The sequence below is a fragment of the Chiloscyllium punctatum genome, chromosome 46, assembly GCF_047496795.1.
Source record: "Chiloscyllium punctatum isolate Juve2018m chromosome 46, sChiPun1.3, whole genome shotgun sequence".
Lineage (NCBI taxonomy): Eukaryota > Metazoa > Chordata > Chondrichthyes > Orectolobiformes > Hemiscylliidae > Chiloscyllium > Chiloscyllium punctatum.
In genome coordinates this window covers 42,317,723-42,338,151 of record NC_092784.1, presented here as the reverse complement: position 1 = coordinate 42,338,151, position 20,429 = coordinate 42,317,723, and the positions used below count along the sequence as shown (strand labels likewise).

At 42.7% G+C, this 20,429-nt stretch overlaps 1 protein-coding gene across 19 annotated transcripts in view; it reads left to right on the top strand.

The window, feature by feature from the left end:
• LOC140467980 (adhesion G protein-coupled receptor L1-like) overlaps positions 1 to 20,429 on the top strand; it is a 621,988-nt gene that overhangs the window by 77,528 nt on the left and 524,031 nt on the right. For 15 of the 19 annotated variants that reach the window (XM_072564089.1, XM_072564081.1, XM_072564096.1 and 12 more), the window contains exon 2: positions 2,931 to 2,994. The exons of 3 other annotated variants lie outside the window; for them this stretch is intronic. The gene's annotated coding sequence lies outside the window, so the exon portion shown is untranslated. Of the gene's footprint in view, positions 1 to 2,930; positions 2,995 to 11,259; positions 11,281 to 20,429 lie in introns of those variants that run through there. One more of the 19 variants, XM_072564085.1, reaches the window with a different exon arrangement.

The window sequence follows — 20,429 nt, the reverse complement described above, 5'->3', positions numbered from 1 at the left end:
ATTAGAAAATATGGAAAGAAATGATCTAGTGATATTATCACCAGATTATTAATCCAGAGACCCAAGTAATGCGCTGGGGACCGAGGTTCAAATGCTACCATGGCAGATGGTGGAGTTTGAATTCAGTAAAAATCAGGAATTAGGAATCTGATTGTGACTGTTTCCAATTGTCGGAGAAAATGATCTGGTACACTAATGTCCTTCAGGGAAGAGAACAACCTTACCCAGTCTGGCCTACATGTGACTCCAGGAACAATAGGGTTCACGTCAATGGCCTTCTGGGCAATTATGGGATGGACAATAAATATTGGCCTGGCCATGAATGAATAATAAAACATATATACAGAGGAACCTTGATTATCCAGCATTCAATGATCTGAATTTCGCATTATCTGGCAAGATCGCAAGGGTCCAGTGCTTGGCTAAACTGTGTTTTCTGGCATTCGATTATTCGAACAGTCAATTATCCGAGAAAATACTCCCCTCCTGTGTCATTCGGATAATCGAAGTTCCTCTGTGTATAATGAAAAACAGTTGAATGGAAATGCACACAGGCATAAGATGGGTGATATATTGGATGGAGGTGTACTGTGGTAACTCAGTGAGAAATGTGAGAGGATTGGTGCTGTCAGCTCTCTGCCTTAACAATGATTAAGTTCCTTAGATTCAGCTGAGAAAGCTCCGCATTAATCACCTCCATTTTGGCCGGAACTTCGATCCGTTATCCCAGATCTTTAAAACTCACTTTTTAGCAGGACCTTTGTCAGAATTTGATGAGTGGTTGATTATTTGCTCATTAGAGCGTTGTAAACAGATTTCAGGTTGGCATCGACTAGCTCTGGGGTTTTTTTTTGTAAGACGAAGGATCTAAATTTACTTGCTTTCTTTTTCTGTCCAACTCCTGTCTGGTTTTCAAATGATCAATATTCGAGTGTGTCGACACTGAAGAATCCAAGCTGGACTGCTCTGTCAGGCCTGAGGCCTAAAGATGAGCGTTAGCACTATCAGCGGACTGGAGTCAACACGAATGAATACACCTGTTGTATCACTTGCATGTTGTGCCTGGAGGTGTGTCCTCATGCATTTTAAGAACAAGACCTCTGCCACTAATACTCTCCACTGGCTTTCCTAACTATCCAAATTTAAAAGATGAGTCAGGCCATTCAACCCATTTAATCATGGAATGGTGCGGCACAGAAGGAGACTGTTCACGCCTGCATAGCGTGCAGGGATATGGAGCAAAGAGAGGAGATTGGCATCAGGTCATGATGCTCATTTGAAGAATCATGCAAGCACGATGCGCCAAATGACCTCCTTCTGCATTGTAACCCTTTGGTCTTAGACTCCCCCACAAGGGAAAGCAATCTTTCCACATTGATCCCGCAAAGTCCTGTAAGAATCTTGTATGTTTCAAAAATGCCACGCACTCATTCCCGAGGCCATCCTAATCTGGTGCATTCAGAAACTGCCCTGCAGTGACACAGATCATGTGCTGGGCTCTGCATTCAGGCAGAGAGGTGAATACATGAAGACCTGTGGTTGTCTAACATCTGAGCTTGAAGTTGAAACGATGCTGCGTGTTAACCTTCTCGAGCTTGCACACATCAATGAGTTACCTCTCGTTGCTTCCTTTCAGTAACGAATAATTTGCATTGATTTAGCACCTCTGAAATAGTAAAATATCTCAAACCATGTTGACAGGACATTATCAAATCAAAATTAAAATGAAGGAGTCATTAAGTCAGGTAACAAGCTTGGTCAAAGAAGAAAGTTTTATTGAGTATCTTAAAGGAGAGTAGAGTGAGATAGCAAAGTGGAAAGATTCCCAGAGGGAATTTCAGGGTGTAGGGTTCAGATTGATGAAGGGATGGCTACTAATAGTGCCACAAAGAACGTAGCATAACATGATTTCTTGGGTCAATCACCACTGCCTTGTTGATTTGGCCTATGGGCTTCCATATGTGTTAACCCATGTAGCGTATCCCACAAAGATTGTGTTCTTGTTGAGACGCAGTGGCTCAGTGGTTAGCACTGCTGCCTCACAGTGCCAGGGTCCCAGGTTCAATTCCACTCTTTGGCGACTGTTTGTGTAGAGTTTGCACATTCTCCCTGTGTTAGCATGGGTTTCCTCCCACAGTCCAAAGATGTGCATATTAGGTACAGTGGCCACACTAAGTTTCCCAAAGTGTGCAGGCTAGGTGAATTATCCATGGGAAATGCAGGGTTACGGGGAGAGGCTTGGGTGAGTCTGGGTGGGATGCTCTTCAGAGAGTTGGTGTGGACTTGTTGGCTGAATTGCATATTTCCGCACTGTAGGGATTCTATGAGACAGATGTCTGGCAGCTTATTAACAGTGCTGTACTATCACTGGCTCACATGATCTGGGTTCTATGCTGACAGATGTTACTGTCCATGATATGTACATAACGGACTGACTGTACACACTGCACAGATTCCATTGCACTGGGAGTGAGACTGAAGCTGAGATGTGTACCCAGATACCACAACATCACACCCTGTGATGTTGCATAACTGTCCTAAATGTACACTGCTCTCTAGTCTAGAATGTCATGTAATTTCACAGCACATGCACAACAGATGTAGCAAATTACAGAAATAGGAAGGGGGCAAGATTGCAAAGAGACTTGACTGCCAAGAAGAAGGATTGATCCAGAAAAAAACACATAACCAAGAGAGAGGTGAACGTGCCTGAGAGTTATGAGCGGCAGTACCAAACCTTCCTCACAGTTCAGTTTTCAGAGGGTTACGTCCCTTTTCAGAATGGGAACAAAAAGATGGTGCACTCTAAATCCAGGCTGGAGTTAATGAGATGACATGCCTTGCGTAAACTGCTAATGTGTCTGATTAAGCTGTCCTGTAAAGTGGATATCTACAAGGAGTCATTTTGTCTTCATCTGCCTCCTTTCTAGTTCCATTCATGATGTGGATGTGAAGAAAGATACATTAAAAGGCTCTAGGGAGCGTGTGGACGGGGTAAGAATTGATTTCAGCTTTCCTTCTTGCAGACTGAGTGCTTGTTGTTGTGTGGAATGGAGAAGATTTAACAGACTATATAACTGTATCATGACAGTATAAAGAGCACTGACTATGTTGGAAGAGGTGAGATAAATTTAAAAGATTATATTCACAGTACCTAAACCAAAGGAAAATTCCATGTCAGTGAAACCACCTTGCCTCCACTTGGAACAAGCCCCTCTGGCCTAGTTGACCCAGTATTTGAATGAATCTCTTAATGTACGAATGAAGAAAGGTTTTCTTTTGACATCAAGAAATGCTGGAGATCACAGAGCCAGGTCTGAGTCATTTTGACTCAAAACATTCACTTGCTTTTTCTCCAAGGACGTTGCCTGACCCACTGTGATCTCCAGCATTTTTGGTTTTCAGTACAGATTCCAGCATCTGCAGTAATTTGCTCCTAAAAAACTTTTCCTTTGTCCTTGTGTCAGAATTATCTTGCAAAGTATTTGTTTCAGTATTTATCTTGGGTTCAACTGGATCCTTATTGTAACTCTCGGACTTGTCTTAAAGTGTTAGATAGAAAATTTGGTTGAGATTTAGAACATCCGATTCCTCCACAGTATTACCATCCTGTTGTAATCTCTTGTTTTCTGCACAGTGTTGTCCTTATTCATTTCCTCAGTGGTATCCACTTCCTGTTATCTGCCCAACGCTGGCCACTCAATATCCCCAATTGGCAATCATGAGTATTTCGATTTGTTTAGTGTGAGATGAGACTCACGGTTTGGAAAGTGCTGTCGAAGGTGTAGAGATTTTAATTATAATTGTGCACCTCATAGAACAGGAGTTCCCTGACTGGGGCTCTTAACCTGGTCCTATCAGGGAATCTTGGCTGACAGATATAAACAGGAGTGTCAGAGGTTCTGTTCAGTCTGAGAACTGGCTCTGAGGGAGCTGGATCAGTATCAAGGACTCTTTAAAGGGTGTCAGGACACAGGCCTTTTTTGGAGTTATTTCAGAAGGAGCTTTGCTGAGTTACTGCATGGATGGTGCACACTGCTGCACCACTAGTGGAAGATACAGATATATTAGTTGCTGAGATCCACTGTATAAATTCACCAATGCTCCTGAGACAGTATTTTCCCAATCCACAACCTTTACCACCCCTAGAAGGGAGAGAGGGAGGTAAATGGAAACTCCAGCACTTCCCCTTCCCCTCTGAGTGAACACACAGTTCTGATTTGGAAATATATCAGTGGTCCTTCACTGTGGCGTGTCAAAATCTGGAAGTCCCTCTCTAATGGCATCATTGGTGTTGTGCATGCCACGAATTGCAATGGCTCAAAAAGGCAGCTAAACTCATCCTTTTCCAGGGCAGTTAGTGATGTGCAGTAAATGCCGGACTAGGAGCTATGACCAAACCCCATGAACGAATTTTTAAAAAGAGTTGTAAACTTCTTCTCAGATACAAATGCAGTAATACTGTGGGGTGGCACCATGGCTCAGTGGTTAGCACTGCTGCCTCACAGTACCAGGGACCTAGGTTCGATCACACCCTCGAGCGACTGACTTTGTGCAGTTTACACATTCTTCCTGTGTCTGTTGTGGGTTTCATTTCGGTGCTCCGGTTTCCTCGCACAGTCCAAAATGTGCAGGTTAGTTGGATTGGTCATGGGAAATGCATGGTTAGGATAGTAGGATGGGTCTGGGTGTGATGCTCTTCGGAGGTGTGGTGTGGACTTGATGGGCTGAATGGCCTGCTTCCATACTGAAAGGGGTCTATGATTCTGTGAACTTGACTTAAGATGGTTAAAATTTCTTAAACCTGAATACCAAAAGAACCACAAGGAAGATCAGGGTAATGTTTGTCTTTACCCAGTGAGTTGTTATGATCTGGAATCCAGGTGGTAGAATTAGGTGCAATGATAGCATCTAGGAGTGAATTGAATTAAGAGTCAAAATTGAAAACAAAATTGCAGAGTAATGGGGATAAAAGCAGGGAGTGCGACCAACTAGATAGATCTTTCAAAAACCAATCTCGGCTTGATGGGCCAAAATCCTGCAGCATTTTATGATTGTACTGAGCTCCCAGAAAACAAAACCCAAACCTTGCTTGGAGTGTCACTACTCCTTGAAAACACGATCAAGACTCACTTTCTTCTTTATCTCCATATGTGTTTGGGGGGCTTGTCAAGGCCTATAGAAAAAGGCATTGGTTTTATATCGAAAGAGCAAACTGGCAAACAGCATAATTGAAGAGCAAACGGAAGTAATGACATAGTAATAATGTCACTATGAAAATATGAATAAGGAACAAGAGAAGGCCACTTAGCCCTTTGAACCCACTTCCACTATTCAATAACATCATGTTTGATATTTAACCTCAACTTTACATTCCGATATATCCCATGACAATCTTTCAACCCCTTGATAATCCAGGATCCATTTATGTCTGCCTTCAAAATATTTAAAGATTCTGCATCTACTGCCTTTTGAAGAAGGGAAATTCCGAAGAAACTCAATGCTCTGAGAGAAAAAAATGTTCTCTTTTTGATTTAAATGGGCGCACCCTTATTTTTAAGCTACAGCCCTTATTGCTAGAAACATCCTTTTAACATCCACCCAGTGAAGCCCCCTCAGGATTTTATGTTTTAGTGAAGTCACCTCTGACTCTTCTAAACTCCAGAGGATACAGAGCTGGCCTGTCTAGCCTTACCTCATAAGGCAATCCTCTCATTCCAGGTATCAGTCTAGTAAACTGTATCTGAACTGCTTCTAACACCTGAATATCCTTCTGTCAGTACAGTGACCAGTGCTGTTCACAATACTCCAGATGGAGTCTCATCAACGCCTTGTATAATTGAAACGTAACCTTCCTACTCTTGCATTCAATTCCCCTCTCATTAAAACATAACATCCTATTATTTTTCCAGATCAATTGCTATATCTGTGTACTAACCTTCTGTGATACATGTTCTAGGATGCCCCAGACCTCTCCGCATCCAAGAGCTCTGCAACCTCTCACTATTTAGATAATATGCTTCCTTTTTATTCCTTCTGCCAAAATGGATAAATCCACATTTTCCCACATTGTGGTCGATTTGTCAGATCTTTGCCCACTCATTTTAACCTGTCCATATCACTTTGTAGGTTCTTTAAGTTCTCAACACAGCTCACCTTCCTATCTATCTTTGTGTCATCAACAAATCTAGCTACTATACCTTTGGTTACACCAAGCAAATCATTTATATAAATTGTAAAGAGTTGAGGCCCTAGCACTGATGTCTGTGGCAAACCAATTGTGATATCCTGCTAGCTTGAAAAAGACCCATTTACTCCTACTCTGTTTCATATTAATCAACCAATCTTCTGTACATGTTAACGTGTTATCCCCTGCATCGCATGCTTCTTTGATGTGGCGCCTTATCAAATCCCTTCTGGAAGTCTAAATACAATACATCCATTGGTTCCCCTTTGTCTACTGCACAAGTTACTTCTTCAAAGAACATCAGTAAATTAGTTCAATATAATGTCCCTTTGACAGAACCACGTTGGCTCTAACTGATTACTCTGGAACGTAGCCAAGTGGCCCTGTTATAACATCTTTAATAATGGCTTCTAATATTTTCCCAATGACAGATTTTAAGCTAACTGACCTATAGTTTTCTGCTTTCTGCTTCCTTTTCTTTTTGATAAAGGAGTTACATTAGCAATTTTCCAATCTATTTTGCTAATACCACCTTTATCATCTTTAATAGACAAAGCGGTTTTCTTCATCGATTCCTTGCTTCCCATTGTTTCAAAAAGACACATCCCCTTCAATATTCAGGACCCAGTCTGGGTCATCCTGCAGCCATGTCTCAGCAAAGGCCACGAGGTTATACTCGTTTATCTCAATCTATACTTCTAGTTCACCTGTATTGTTTCAAACACCACGTGCATTCAAATACAGTGTCTTAAGTTTTGTCCTTTTATTGGTTTTGTAACCTCGAGTCCTATCTGCTAATTTTCTCTAGGATCTGTGTTGTCTGACCCTTGCTGTTATTGTCTATTTGCCAATTCCACATTAATTCCCTTCTTTGCCTTTTTCTGACTCTTTGATTCACCACAGCTTCCCAAATTTGGGACCTTGCTCCTCACTATTCAGTTTAAAGCCCACTGTCATTCCCTAGTTACGTCATTCACACAAACACTGGTCCCAGGACAGTTCAGGTGAAAACTGTCCCAACAGTACAGATCCCACTTTTCCCAGAATTGGTGCTAGCGCCTCACAAGCCAGAATTCACATGGAATCATAGAATCCCTACAGTACAGAAAGAGGCCATTCAGCCCATATGAGTCTGCACTGACCCTCTGAAGAGCATCCCACACAGACCCACCACTGCTCTAACCCATAACCCTATATTAACCATGACTAACCCACCTGGCCTGCACATCATGGCGTAACTTAGCAAGGCCAATCCAGCTAACTGCACATCTTTGGACTGTGGACTCCAGAGTACTTGGAGTAAACCCACGCAGACTCGGAGAGAGCATGCAAGCTCCACAAAGGCAGTGGCCCAAGGCTGCAATCAAACCCTAGACCCTGTCGCTGTGAGGCAGCAGTGCTAACCACTGAAACACAGTATCACCACTTCTCTCACACCAGTCTTTCACACACACACTCATCTCTCTAAACGTCTTTGCATATGGTCACCGAGCTAGCAATCCATGGGCCCAAGCTAAGGTTTTGGTTACAGGGATTCAAATCTCACTCTGACAACTGATAGAATTGAAATTCAATTACTGCACGTGGAATTAGAAATTATTATGAGTACAAAGCTTCATCAATTGTCACTAAATCCATCTTGCTTATTAAAGTCCTTTAAGAAATTAAATCTGCCATTCTTACCTGGCCTGGCCTACATGTGACTCCAGACCCACAGCAATGGGGTTGACTCTTAGTTGCCCTCAGTTCAAGGGCAGTGACAAAATAGGCAGCAAATGCTAGCTTTCACTGCAATGCCCGCACCCCATGAAAGAGCAAAGAAAAATATCAGTTTGTAACCAAAACACATCTTTTCAGGTACAGCCGATTAGTGTTATGAGTTTAGATTAGAGTGGTGCTGGAAAAGCACAGCGGGTCAGGCAGCTTTTCGGGAAGGGCTTTTGCCCGAAACGTTGATTTTCCTGCTCCTCGGATGCTGCCTGACCTGCTGTACTTTTCCAGCACCACTCTGATCTAAACTCGGGTTTCCAGCATCTGCAGTCCTCACGTTTGCCTGCCCTGATTAGTTTTATGGGGTCTGTCGAAAATCAAGGATGAAGGGAAGCTGGCTAGTGTCAGCAGTGAGCTCATGAATATCATTCAAAGTTTGAGAATAAACATTTGCTGTCGTGGGCTTAGACGTCAGCTGACTCTGACGTTTAGTGTCATTTTACCTGCTGTGAGATTAATATTGATTACATTCCATTTAAAGCTTTTAAAACCCACTCACATCTGTTCCATTTGCCAGATACATATTTCTCAGTGTCAAGACAAAGCAGCTGCTTTGGTTTATTGGAATGTGAATGCAGCAACACATAATTGTAATCTTTAATGAAGGTGTTGATACTTGCAATGGAAGTGTGACCAGCTCATCAAAGGCCCTCCTCAGTGAGTTCAGGTCTTTGCAAGAGAAGCAGCTTGTTATATATGGGCCAGCTCTATATCGGCACCTTGATTTTGCGCTGACTAGCTGAGAGATGAGAATTCTGGGCCCAAGTTCACTGGAGTGGAATGTCACGCTCTCCCTGTTTGACCTTCTCCTGAACTCTTTAACTTGGAACTGTTTGGCATCTCAACTGTCTGGATGCTGCTGTTAGAGAGTTGCGCTGTCAGAGGTACCATTTTTGGCTGATGGGTTCAATTGAAGCCCAGTCTGTCCTTTGAGCTGGACATCACTCTGCAGTTCCAACAATGGAATTCTTTCATAGTGCTGGCCTGGAATTACCCTTGAGCCAGGAGCCCTGAAACCTGCTTGTTTTGGATATTAGTGTTCATAGGAGCTTGCTGTGAGCAAATTGATTACGGCATTTCCAAATCACAGTGACTGCTGTTGACGTTATTACCCTTGGAGCATTCTGAATCTTGAGAACCGGCATTCTGTAAACGCACGTTCTTGTTTTTACTTTACCTGACAGACAATATGTAGATCAAAGTCTGATGCCATAATCATTGCTGCCATAATTTATGCAGATACATGCACATGTTTAAGGCTGACTGATGGGAAACAAAGGGTCATGGTGAATGGTGCTTTTCAGTCTTGTGGAAGGTGTACAGTATAACTCCCCCAGGATTGGTACAAGGACTGGTGCTGTCTTTGATTGAAGTTGTTTGGCTACACAAGGCAGACTTCCAAAATTTGCACATGACACAAAATTATGATGAACAATGTGGTGGACATTGATAATCTTGAGAAAGGGAGTGCACAGGCTGGTGCAATGCACAGATCTATTTAAGAAGAGATAGTGGCTATCTCTATCTATGCCTGCTATCTGAGATATGGGGAACAGGGGTTCAAATCCCACTGTGACAGATGGTGTAATCTGAATTTCGGCTCATTTAATTGTTGTGTCAAATTGTCAGTAATGGTGACCTTGTAACGAATTATTGATTGTTATTCAAAGGAAAAAAAAGGTTAACCAGTGCAAATTTCCCTTCACTTTAAGAAAGAAAAATCTGCCAACCTTATGTACTCCAGACCCATGGTAATGTAGTTAACTCAGGAGAGTATTGCTCTGGTTTTGCATTGAATTCAAACTTCAATATCTGCCATGTTGGGATTTGAACTGGAGTTCTCTTTTTTTTGTTGTTGGGTATTGTTATTGCCTGCCACTTATGTGGTATGATCATTGCTGGCCATCAAGCCTGGTTTTGTTGCATTTGAGTGTGGACTCCTTCACTCTCCTACGATTTGTGAATGGCACAATCATCAGCAAACATCCCCCATCTCTGACCTTATGATGGAGGGAAGATCATTGATGAAACGTTGATGGTTAAGCCTAGGACACAACCCTAAGTAACTCCTGCAGCTGAGATGACTGACCTCCAACAACCACAGCCATCTTCCTACTCAGCCAAGTATGACTTCAACTGTCAGAGAGTTATTGTCTGATTCCCGTTGACTTTTCATTTTTGCCTTAATGCCACACTCAGTCGAATGCAGCTTTGATGTCAAGGGGTGTCACTATCACCTCACTCTCAGAATTCAGCTGTTTTGTCCATGTTTGAATCAGGACTGTAATGAAGTTAGGAGCCAGTGGAACCCAAACTAAGTACCAATAATCAGGTTATTAACAAACCAATGTGAGCACTGTTGATGACATGTCCCATCATTTTACTGATGATCTACATTGTAGGGTATTGCCAGGACTGTAGCTGTACTGGAATGGCTTGGCTGGGGCATAGCTAATTCTGGAGCACAGTTCTTCAGCACTATTGCCAGAATGTTGCCAGAGAGTCGATTTAGATTTCATTGTCATGTGGACTCAAGTATGGAAGTACTGGAGTACAGTGAAAAGTGTATAATTTTGTTATACATGGCACTATCTTAGGTACCTAGGAACAAAAAAAGCTTAGGTACAAAGTAGTAAGAGAAATGAGAGTTAAAAAGTTAAGCATTATTTCATAGAATGGTAGAAAAATAAAGAAATAGGTTATTGTTTAAAGTTTTTTGTAGTTTCATTGAGGAAAATAAAGGAATAAGCTATGAGTTCAACAGCCTTTGATGGGTTCTCACTCTGCTGTCTGTTCTCAAAGCCACTGCTGCAGATACCATCGCTGCTACTGAAACGACCACCTCTCTGATCCCCAACCCACCTCCCCAGGTGCCTCAGGAACGTGCCTGGGAGAATCCACTTGCACGCCGAGCCAGGCCACCACCAGGAGCCACCAAGATACGGGCTGATATGCTGCTGAGAGACCAGGCCGGGACCCCTCACGAGATGTTGGAACCTGCTATGAGTGCTGAGAGACCAGGCCAGGATCCTCCTAGAGCCAACAAGACCAGGCTGAAAGCCACCATATGCCATTGGGAAGCCAAGCTGAGAGACGCCATACTGCTGAGAGACCCCAGGCCCAGGGCCTGCCACGAGCCACTGGGAGATCAGGCTGGGATCCACTGAGAGACCAAAGGGGGAAGGAATGAGAAATAAAAAAAAGAAGCAGAGGAGCTCCAGCTGGAGCGTCCTACTCAGCTGCCAACTTGACAGGAAGTAATTCTGAATGGGTGACTGTCAGATTGGCAGCATGTTATAGGTTGGATACTGCATAGATCTGTGGTGAGCTCTCAACCTTTCATCATTTATATCAGTGACTTAGATGAGGAAAGTGAAGGTGGGGTGAGGTGGCTACATTTTGCAGATGATGCAAAGATAGGTAGAAAAATGTGTTGTGAAGGTGACATAAGCAGGATTCAGACTGATCTGTTCAATGAATGAACAAAATGGAGACGGAGCTTAGGGTAGGAAAATGTGATGTTGTTCACTTTGATAGGGAGAACGAAAAAGCAGAGAATTATTTAACTGGAGAATGACTGATGAGTTTCAAGGTGTAGTGGGATCTCAGTGTTCCTGTGCTTTAGTAACAAAAGGGTTAGCATGCAGGTCCAGCATATCATCATGAACACAAATGAGATATCAATCTTTATTATGAGAAAAATTGAACATAAAATAAGTATATAACAAAGAACTGTGGATGCTGGAGATCTGAAATACACAAGACCAGAAATTATTGGAGAAACTATGAAATTATGACGCTATCAGACAGGAGTTGGGAAGTTCAGACTGGGAGCAATTGTTCCACAGAAAGGACACAGCAGACATGTGGAGAGTATTTAAGAAGCAGTTGTTGTGAGTGATGCACAAATTTGTTCCTCTGAGGCAGGTAAGAAGGGGTAAGATCAAGGAACATTGGATGATGAGAACAGAGGAATTTCTCGTCAAAAGGAAGAAGGCAGCTTACGTAAGGTGAAGGAAGCAAGGATCTAGCACAGCTTCAGAGGATTACAAGCTTGCTAGAAAGGAACTCAGAAATGGACTGAGGAGAGCCAGAAGGGGGCACAAAAAAGGCTTGGCAAGAAGGATTAGGGAGAACCCAAAGGCATTTTACTCCTACGTGAGGAATAAGAGAATGATCAGGGAGAAGGTAGGGCCGATCAGGGATAGTGGAGGGAACTTGTGCGTGGAGTCTGAGCAGATAGGGGAAGCTCTAAATGAGTGTTTTGCTTCTGTTTTCACCAAGGAAAGGGAACTTGTTGTAAATGAAAACTTTGAGGAGCTGAGATACAGTCTTGACCAGATCAAGGTTGATGAAGTTGATGAGTTAGAAATTTTGGAAAACATTAAGATTGATAAGTCCCCAGGGCCAGACCAGATTTATCCTAGGCTGCTCCAGGAAGCGAGAAAGGAGGTTGCTAAGCTGCTGGCAAAGATCTTTGCCTCCTCACTCTCCACGGGAGTCGTACCGGAGGATTGGAAGGAGGTGAATGTGGTTCCTCTTTTCAAGAACGTTAATAGGGAAATCCCTGGCAATTACAGACCAGTCAGTCTCACGTCTGTGTTCAGCAAAGTTGTGGAAAGAATTCTGAAGGATAGGATCTATGACTATTTGGCAAAGCATTGTGTGATTAAAGGCAGTCAGCATGGCCTTGTGAGGGACAGGTCATGCCTCACAAATCTTATTGAGTTCTTTGAGGAGGTGACAAGACAGGTCGACGAAGGTCGAGCAGTGGATGTGGAGTATATGGATTTCAGCAAGGCATTTGATAACGTTCCCCGTGGTAGGCTCATTCATAAAGTCAGGAAGTATGGGATACAGGGAGATTTGGCTATCTGGATTCAGAATTGGCTAGCTGATAGAAGGCAGAGAGTGGTTGTAGATGGAAAGTATTCTGCCTGGAGGACAGTGTTGAGTGGGGTTCCGTAGGGCTCTGTTCTTGGGCCTCTGCTTTTTGTCGTTTTTATAAATTACTTGGATGAGGAGATTGAGTGATGGGTTAGTAAATTTGGCTACTGCAGACTGCAGCGTGACATCGACAGGATGCAGAGCTGTGCTGAGAAATGGCAGATGGAGTTCAACCTGGATAAATGTGAAGTGATGCATTTTGGAAGGTTGAACTCGAATGCTGAATATGGGATTAATGACAGGATTCTTTGCAGTGTGGAGGAACAGAGGGATCTGGGTGTGCAAGTACATAGATCCCTCAAAGTTGCCACCCAAGTGGATAGGGTTGTTAAGAAAGCATATGGTGTTTTGGCTTTCATTAACAGGGGGATCGAGTTTAAGAGCCACGAGATTTTGCTGCAGCTGTACAAGTCCCTGCTGAGACCACACTTGGAATATTGTGTCCAGTTCTGGTTGCCCTGTTATAGGAAAGAAACAGAGGCTTTGGAGAGGGTGCAAAGAAGGTTTACCAGGATGCTGCCTGGACTGGAGGGCTTGTGTTATGAAGAAAGGTTGAATAGGCTCGGACTTTTCTCTCTGGAGAGAAGGAGGAAGAGAGGAGACCTGATCGAGATATACAAAATAATGAAAGGAATAATGAAAGATGGAGTCAATAGCCAGAGACTTTTCCCCAGGGCAGGATTGCCTGGTACAAGGAGTCATAGTTTGAAGATATTAGGAGGAAGGTATAAAGGAGACGTCAGAGGTAGGTTCTTTACGCAGAGTTGTGAATGCATGGAATGCATTGCCAGCGGTGGTGGTAGAAGCAGAGTCATTGGGGATACTTAAGGGACTGCTGGACATGCACATGGATAGCAGTGAGTTGAGGGGTGCGTAGGTTAAGTGACTATATTTTACATTAGGATTGAACCTTGGCACAACGTCGTGGGCCAAAGGACCTGTACTGTGCTGTACTTTTCTATATTCTATGTTCTAAACTCAGCAGGTCTAGCTGCATCTTTGGGGAGACAAAGCAGAGTTAAAGTTTCAGGTCCAGGCCTGCATTAAGAATATTTTGTTTCAGTTACACAGGGCATTGATGAGACCATATCTTGAATACTGTGTGCAGTTTTGGCCTCCTTATTTAAGGGAGGATGCGATTGCATTGGAGATGGTTCAAGGAAGGTGTACTGGATTGATAACTGCACTGAGCAGGTTGTTTTATGAGGGAAGATTGATTAGATTAGGTTCCCTACAATATGGAAGCAGGCCATTTGGCTCAACAAATCCACACCAATCATTAGAAGAGCAAGCCACCCAGACCCACCCCCACCTCCATATTTACCCCTGTCAATGCACCTAACATTATGGGAAATTTAGCATGGCCACTTCACCTGACCTGCACATCTTTGGACTGTGGGAGGAAACCGGAGCACCCAGAGGAAACCCACGCAGACAAGGAGAGAATGTGCAAACTCTACACAGACAGTCACCCAAGGCAGAAATCAACCCAGGTGCCTGGTGCTGTGATTAGATCACTCTTTTAGGTCTGAGATGATGGGAAATAATATACCTCGGGGATTGTAAGTCTTTGGAATTCATAACCTCACACTGCAGTAGGTTTTCAATGCAGAGTTCGATAGATTTTTGTTAACAAAGGAGGAGCAAGGTTCTTGGGATGAACAGGAATATGGAGTTTAGGTTACAATTAGTTTAGCTATGATTAAGTGTCGGCGCAGATTCAAGAACCTGCTACTTAGTTGAATGTTCATAAATATGCAGTGTTTCATTTCGGTGCATAAAAAAGAGAGTGATATAAAATAACATTCCAATTCTGAGCACAGGAATATGTTCAGATATGTGGGGATGACAAGACAAATTAAGGAAGGAGTTTTAAAAAAATGGTTAGGCTGTATAAATAGAGGATAGTGAATGAAAATAAGAAGGCTATGATGAAGTTTATTTTGGTGGGCCTCATCTGGAGTATAGTGTCCATTTATGGGCATCACATTTTGAAAATGTTTGAAAGGACTTAGAAAGGTTTGAGAAAAGATTTATGAGGCTGGTTCCTGAGATAAGTGACTTGATTTACATGGATAAAGAAGAGAATTTGGGTTTGTTGTCCTTCGAGTAGAGAAGGTTAGGGACAAATCTGACTGAAGTTTTCAAAATAGGGTGTAAAAGGTGACCCCCTTTGGCTGGGGGGTCAGGAATCGCTTGATTTGATTTATTATTGTCACATTTACTAAAGTACAGTGAAACGTTTTGTTTTGCGAGCAGTACAGGTAGACCATTAGCAAAGACATAGAGATCATAAGGGGTTTAGACAGAGCTAGGCATAGAAGGTTACATATGCACAGGAGGTGGACATAAGCAAGGTCAATAATTAACTATGAAACTAGAGAGGGCCATTCAGCAGTCTAATAACAGCAGGGAAGAAGCTGTTCTTGAACCTGTTGGTACTTCTGCTCAAGTTTCTGTATCTTCTACCTGATGGAAGAGAGTATTACAGGGCGGAAGGGGTCTTTGATGGTGTTGGCATTGAGAAGACAATTGGCAAGGAAAGCAACCACCGATATCATATGAGGAAAATCTTTGTCACGTAGCGAATGTGCTGGAGTGCGCTATCTGAGAGTGTGGAGGATGTAGACTCAATCGTGGTATTCAAAGGAAAATTAGACCAGCACCTACCTGAAGAGAGAAGATTTGCTGGGCTCCAGGGAAAAGGGCTATGCGGGTTGTGAGATTCGTCAAGTTGCTCTTGCACAGAGGGCCAGCAGGAACACCACAGGCTGAATGGTCTCCTTCCATACTGGAACTGTTCTGTAATTCTGTGAAAATAATTGGAAGCTTTTCCCATTTAGCTGTGTCTGATCCTGATGCCATGTTCAAAGATGCATGGGGAAAATGCAACGTAAGGCTTTTTGAAGATTTGTTTCTTTAAAAAAAATTACTAGAAGATGACCGCTATGAGTAAAAAGGTGACTGTTTTTTCTGCATTCCTTTAGTGCCAATGAATTATGCACAACATCCCACATGGAAGTCTTTTTGTTATTCATTCACAAGATGAGGGCATCATTGACTAGGCCAACATTTATTGCCCATCCCTTATTGCCTAGAGGACAGTTAAGAGTCAAGACATTGCTGTGGGTCAGGAGTCAAGTGGAGGGCAAACCAGGTAAGACAGTAGTTTCCTTCCCTACAGGACATTAGTGAATCGGGTGGCTTTTTCATGACGATTGACAATGGTTTCATTGTCGAGGTTAGAGAGGTGCTGGAAAAGCACAGCCAGTCAGGCAGCATCCCAGGAGCAGGAAAATCGACGTTTCAGGCAAAAGCCCCCAGTCCTGATGAAGGACTTTTGCCTGAAACATCAATTTTCCTGCTCCTCGGATGCTGCCTGGCTGGCTGTGCTTTTCCAGCACCACTCTAATTTAGACTCTGATTTTCAGCATCTGCAGTCCTCACTTTTGCCTAATGGTTTCAAGGTCCTCAACAGACTCTTAATTCCAGATTTTCTTTAAATTCAAATTCCGCCATCTACTGTAGTGATATTAAACCGGGTCCCCAGAACATTACCTGGGTGTCTGGATTAACAGTCCAGCAGTAATACCACCCAGGCCATCCCATCCCCATTGCTGTTGTGCTGCAGTCTTATTTGAAATTTCCAGGAAACTTTGAGCCATTGTCTCCTCAGGTATTACTGAAAATAAGGCGCAATTGGTTTTGAAGTTTTCATTGTGTACCCATCAGATTGTTCACAAGAAATACCTGAGTCCAAGACAAAGAGCTTTGACAAAATGAGTGCTTATTCAAATTCTGAAATATCAAACTACTAATTGCTGTCATGTTGGTCTTAGAACTTAATTTTGTTTTTTTTTGCATCGGGAAGGTACCTTCACATGTTTTTTTCCCTATGTTCAGGGCACCACATAAGGGCACGTAATTGTTACTCATTTTATCAGGTGCCCAGTGTCTCACTGTCATATACTTCAGCTTGGAGTTTAGTTTGATCTACAAATTACAAAGAAAATGATTAATGATGTGCCAAAACATCATTGTGTTAAATAACGTTGCTTGTGAGAGAAATAGGATAACAAAAAGATAGCAGGATGTGCACCACATAGGTCCATTTAGAGTTAGATTTTATTGTTAAGTGTACTCAAGTACAAGAGTACAGTAAAAAGTGTACAATGTCGCATTCCCAGCACCATCTTATAAACAAAGGTACTTATATATGGAATAGAAAAATAAAGAAACAAAGTTGCAAGTTAAACATTACAGTTCTATTTGGTATTAAGTGGAAAAATAAAGAAATAAAGTTCAAAAGTTCAACAGTCCTTCTTAAGTGCTTAGTCATGCTGAGCTCACAGTATGTACAACGGCTCGATCTCCTCTGTTTTGGTCCACTTTCTGGGACACCTCAAGCTGCCTGCCCTCATCGCTGCTGACGACGGGGAATTCCCTCGCTGCCGCATTGGGCTTGCTCTTCAACTGCCAAACTCCCCGCTCCGGGCTCCCAGCCCACAGACCTGACGAAGCTGCAATGCTGTCACCATTGCTTCCTCCGCGACCAAGCTCTCTTTAGAAGGTAGGTAATGTTATGAAGGTGGTAAAAACAATGACTGCAGATGCTGGAAAGCAAATACTGGATTAGTGGTGCTGGAAGAGCACAGCAGTTCAGGCAGCATCCAACGAGCAGCGAAATCGACGTTTCGGGCAAAAGCCCTTTATCAGGAATAAAGGTTATGAAGGTGCAGAGGTATACTGCATCTTTAAGAGAGTTGAAGGAGTTAGCAAGCACACAGAGTGCTGTAGAATTTACAATGTAACATTTGGTCCGGCAGCTTGCACTGGCTTAGTTGCTGTGAGACAAAAAAAAATTCAAATTTGGCCAATCAGTTTAAATTATACCCCGAGATACTAAACTCCAATCAAGTTTGAATTTAGTATTTTGACAATATTAAGACCAATGAAGCAACCTGATGCTTTGGGGTATAAATATTAAACAAATTGAACAGTTGGAGGACAACTGCCAAATGACCAATAGTTGAAGGTTGCTAATAAGAACTCTCTGAGAGGTACCAATCTGGAGAAGGAGATTGCACAGAGAAAAAAGATCGACACCAACCTGGAGAGCAAATCTACAGAGGAAGATATCAAGAGAAGATTCGAAAGCTGGCTGGTTTTGAAATTTGAATTTTTCTGTAAATCTTTGTCAGGGGTTTTATCGGACCAGTGTTGTCGAGGGGTAGGTAAAAGATAGGTTTAGGTTAATGAGTTGTAAATAGTTGTTAGTTAATTATTCTCTGTTAGAGTTTAAAAAAAAATTAAAGTTGTTAATTTTTACTTTAAGTCGTGACTTTGGGGATAGATAGTTCTTTGCCTCTTGAATTTTAACACATTACAGCACGGGGTGAATCTTTTCTATGTTGCAGGTTTAAATTAGCAGAGGGAGTTACCCTGTGTCATAACAGTAAGTAGAAAAAAAAATCCAGAAAACTAAAAAAGAACAAGAAAAAGGATTTAAGAAAAATAGGATGGAGTAGATGAGCATATTCTGCTGCTGCTATCATTTTTCACAATTACCTACATATTGAAGCATCCACAGTCACAATGACCCAAGTTCACTATGAATAAGATATAAGTACTATTTGCCCATTTTTTCAACCATCCTTGATTCCATTGATTGACCCATGAACTCTCACTGGATTGGTCTTAATGAGCTTTTAGTCAGAGTGCTGTGGTTTGTCATTGCCTCCTGCAGGATGATGGAGCTCGAGACTCTCACTCTCAATGTGAGGTCTATCGGAAGGATTTACAGCCTGACTGTCAACCTGCTTGGCCAGATTGTGCATGCAGCTCACAAATCCTGGAGTGCGACCCGAACCTCCTGCTCAGAAGTAGGGACGTTACCCCCGCCACCCCCCAGATAAATTTTAAGTCTGGATATTTTTATGTCTGGATCATTTTTATATCAGTTGTCGGGGTGAAGGATTTGCTTCCTGTGATTTCGGTGCAACCCAACATGCTTTTAAGCCAATGAAAGACTCTCAAAATGTAGTCACTGCTATAATGTAGAAAACACAGGAACCAGTTTGTGCGCAGAAAGATCCCACAAACAGCAAAGCAAGATTTAGCAGATAAGCTGGGTTTTTTTTTATTGACACTTCACCTTTGCGATGTTCTACATTTGACTCAGTGGGTGGGCAGGGAGTGGTAATGGTAGGATCTCGTTTTACTGTTTCAAGCTAAACATGTCCCTCTGACAGTGTAGCACTCCTTCGGTTGCACATTGAAAAATCAGTCTTGGGCTTTTGGGACCATGTCGGCAAGACTGGGACCTCACATCCTGAAGGTGCTGACTAACAGAGCAGGACTGCTAACTCTGAGCCCCAGCTGGCTCTGGTCTGCTGAACACTGGAAACTGCGTTGAGTAAAATGGGTCCAGCAGTTAAGCTTCCACTGCCTCTGTTTCTACCCTGGCTATGTTTCACACTGATATCACATCTTTCATGGCATCAGGATATCCCCATGCACATTACAGCCAACAAAGTCCTTTCCAAGTGTAGCCACTACTGTAATGTAGGAAGCACTGCTGCTAGATTGTGCACAGCAAGCTCCCCAGAAACAGCAGTGTGATAAAGAAAAGGTTATGTGTTATTTTTATCAACTCACCTTAGTCATAGAGTCAGCACTTGGCACATATCCCGCTCAACCCTTCCTGGTCATATAGCCATCAGATGCCTTTTAAATACTGTAATTGGACCAGCCTCCACCACTTCCTCTGGCAACTCATTCCATACACGCACCACCCACTGTGTGAAAAAGTTGCCCCTTAGGTCTCTTTTATATCTTTCCCCTCTCACTCTAAATCTATGTCCTCTAGTTCTGGACTCCCTGACCCCAGGGAAAAGACTTTGTCTATTTATCCTACCCATGCCCCTCACGAATTTATAAACCTCTATAAGGTCACCTCTCCGTCTCCGATGCTCCAGGGAAAACAACCCCAGCCTATCCAGCCTCTCTATAGTTAAAATCCTCTAACCATCCTCGTAAGTCTTTTCTGGACCCCTTCATGGTTCACAACTTCCTTCCAATAGGAAGGAGACCAGGAAACTCTTAAAAATAATGAACAGTTTCCACACTCATTCTCACCCCTGCCAACCCTCTCTCTTGCTCTCTCTCACACGATACACACACACACACACACACACACACACACACACACAGTGCTTGAAGATGAAAGAGAATCATCTAAATCAGAAATGAGACAAATAAATGCTCTGAGTACCTCGAGCACATAGCGTCCACCTGAAAGAAAAATCTGTTCACTGTGACTTACCAGCATATTCTGTTATCTGTGCAGGAGGTTATTACAGAGCCTCTGATGTGTTTGAAGCAGAACCTTTCTCATCTTTTAAGACTTAACAATTGGAATAAAGAAAATTACAGGGAGAGAGAATGGTGCAATGAAATTTGTTGCATATCTTTGATCTTGCTTAGAGAGTAGCAGAAGCGGCACTAGTTCAAAGTGTGCAGGAAC